At 38.8% G+C, this 3,371-nt stretch overlaps 1 non-coding gene across 1 annotated transcript; it reads left to right on the forward strand.

Annotated features, from left to right (window-relative positions):
* Positions 1–2,616: 2,616 nt before the first annotated feature.
* Trnav-cac lies at positions 2,617–2,689 on the forward strand. Its single transcript has one exon. It is a non-coding gene; the product is annotated as a tRNA-Val (tRNA).
* Positions 2,690–3,371: the final 682 nt, after the last annotated feature.

The raw sequence follows: 3,371 nt of genomic DNA on the forward strand, positions 1-3,371 counted from the left end.
GACCATTATGCTTGGTGAAGATGTCCTGAAGCAGGTCGATAAATTTCGATATTTGGGGAGCACTATAACAGCAAAGTGCGACCTTGACGCCGAAATCAATAGCAGAATTGGTGCTGCAGCCGCTGCTTTCGGCAAATTCGACAAGAAGGTCTTCAGCTCCCATGACCTAAGGATATCCACAAAGGTTTCTGTGTATATGGCAGTTGTGTTGCCTTGTATACTCTACTCAGCGGAAACATGGACACCGTACCGACGCCACATCAAGCAACTAGACCGCTTCCACCTCAAATGTCTGCGCAAAATATTAAATATCCGTTGGTTTGATCGTGTGCGTAACACAGAAGTGTTAAGGAAAGCCAATGTAGGTGGCATTGAAGCATACCTCATGAGGAGACAGCTTCGTTGGTGCGGGCATGTACTGCGCATGCCGGATACTAGAGTGGCCAAGCGCATCCTCTACTCCGAGTTGCAGGAGGGCAAGCGGAAACGTGGCGGACAGCTGCTGCGATACAAGGATGTGCTGAAGCGTCACATGAAAAGCTGTTCCATTGACCCGTCTCAGTGGGAGAATCTGGCATCCAACCGCAGAGACTGGAGAAGCCGCGTTAAAGCCAAAGTCTTTGACTTTGAAGCACGCCGACTTTCTGAGTTGGATGCCAAACGAGATGAGTTGAAAGCTCGACCACCTGTAGCTATCAACTACAACTTTGTGGCTGGTACCCTGACATGTCCGCAGTGTGCGCGGACTTTCACGCACAAAATTGGATACTCCAGCCACATGAGAGCACACGCACGCCATTAGGGTCGAAGTGGTCGCCGTTGCCGAAATCGGCGTGGAAGATTATTATTATTATTACTGTCAAGTGAACAGCCGCGAGCATAGCGAGCGCGAATTTTTTAAAATTGTTTGTTTCTTGTTTGTTTAAAGGACTCTCAAATTAAACTCGGAATTAAGGACAAATAAAGAGAATCCGTGCCTGGATCGAGAGCCAGTTGTTTTTGTTACTTTGGTGTTCCAACTTTTTGTTGAATTGAGGACTCAAAAAGTAAACGCAGAATGAATTAGAAATAAAGAAAAAATGCACATTTTTTTTTCTTGGACTAGATATATATTTTTTAATTATATTTTTTTTATATTAGTGTGGGTTGTAGCGCGAGGCCCCTCCAAGCGCGAGGCCCTGTGCGATGGCACAGTTCGCACACCCCTAGGGCCGCCACTGTCTATTCGCTTAGGCCAGTTCTATTGAGACCTTAGCATCTACTAAGAAAGTCCGAAATAAAGATATATTTAACATTGACAATATTTAAACTTATATACTTGGCAGGGCTTGGCAGGATTGCTTGAAACTTTGTCACCAATAAATACAGAAAAAGCGTCTATTAAAGCTGTAGCTATAGAAAATGGCTACCTTTTTCATTGAAAGAGAATAATTGAATACCTAGTCAAAGCATTAAGACCCACTTTTCAGCGCTCAGGTTTTTGCTTGTCAAAGTTAGCAGTTTGCCATGGCAAATGCAGTTTAAACCGGACCAAACTGGATTGGTGAAACGAGACTGTGAAAATCTATGCTCAGTGAAGAACAATTTTGAATATTGACCAAATTTTTGTTCTCGATAATATATGAATGAGTTGACTGTTTACGCTTTTTTGTGTGTTGAATTATTTTGACTTGGCTATACCTACAGTTTTTTTGTATGATGGGTACAAATTTGTCCACTATCTCACATGATGGTCAGGGGTGATGGGGTCTGAAGGCACAAAGAATGTATTCTGAAAACGTTTTGTGCTATGAGTGCGATGTCCACCATATAGGTAACATTGGTGACTCATAGCCGTACGGATTGTTTGAAAAAACTTAATCAAAATTTCAATATGAACTCCTTAACATTTTCGATTTCATTTTTTCATAAACTTGTCTCTCATTTCACGTTTATTCAAGAATTTATTGATTGGTCAATACGATGGTTTCTTAAAGTGTTTGACAAAATTTAACAGACTATCAATTAATCGAAGCGTCATATTTTATTACTGAACCGAAGCCACCCCGGTCTCGTAAACAATATAAAATAATTGTCATTAATTTTACAACAGACCCAATATGTAATCGCATGAATTATTAATAACCGAATATTATCGATATTCATAAAGATAATTCAATGATTCAATGACGCTGTAATTTATTGGGCTATTAATAATCGATAAATTGTCAGTTGATATTGGCAGTTTGCGTTGTTACATGGTCGTGGTACATCGAACTTCTATGTATGTACAACCTTAGAGGTATTGAGCTAAAGTGACGATGACGATAAAAAATGGCATAGAAAAAAAGTTTAATAAGTTTACTGTTACTAGCAACAAAGGTGATGCTATTAACAGATAAGTCACACTTTCATCGGTATCTAAATAACATGACACATGGACATATTCCTCTAAAGACAATGATATTATTGGAGTGCAATGTCACAGGCAGTCTTTTCATATCGCATAATCTTACTCATACTAGTTTATAGCCTTCGCACGTGTAATAAGGCCTACGTCACAGTTTGTGAAAGTTGATCTACATACTTACATAAGGTCCTCATTATTTGAATCATACTTTTGTGCTAAAATAATAAGTTTCCGTAGTGTAGCGGTTATCACGTGTGCTTCACACGCACAAGGCCCCCGGTTCGATCCCGGGCGGAAACAAATGTAATTTTTGCTACTTTTTAATATTATATGTTTCAGTAAAATGTAAAGCACATCTTAGCCTAATAATAAGCGACAAGTTTGAGTACCAGTCGTAACTTTTTGAAAGCCTAGTTAGCACTTAGGAATTTTTGAAAGCAATTTTACTAGTTAGAACTTAGTAATAGGCTTAGCTGTTAAGACTTCTAAATAAAATGACCCAAGTTTTAAGAGATTAGAAGTAGGAAGGTTGTTGAAATGACAACTATAAGACGTCTGTGTTTTTGACCGTAAGTTGTGTTCCAAAATAATGCACTCAAGAAGTCTGAGTGATGAAACGGCGGAAGAACTGAAGGTTAGTAACTTAACAAGCCAAGATTTTTTTGAAGTTAAATGGAGTAAAATGGTAAGTACTTACTTGTGATTTCGTTGGATTTTCTGATAGGCGAAGGCTTCTTTCAGTAAGTATAGACTATGTAAGTCGCCTATCATGCTAACTTTTATTTTACTTAAGAAATCCATAACTATTGGTTCAAAATTGATAATGGTGAGTCTCTTGTAACTAAACCAATGTAACTAAATAGAGGCAATGACAAACAGCTACACTGTGCACTGCACAAATAACTTCATATTTGCTACCTCTGGGTTTACAAACGCGTAGAGTGCAGGAGTATTTTACGCAACAACAAAGCATTATATATTG

The sequence above is a fragment of the Helicoverpa zea genome, chromosome 9, assembly GCF_022581195.2.
Source record: "Helicoverpa zea isolate HzStark_Cry1AcR chromosome 9, ilHelZeax1.1, whole genome shotgun sequence".
In the NCBI taxonomy this organism is placed as follows: domain Eukaryota; kingdom Metazoa; phylum Arthropoda; class Insecta; order Lepidoptera; family Noctuidae; genus Helicoverpa; species Helicoverpa zea.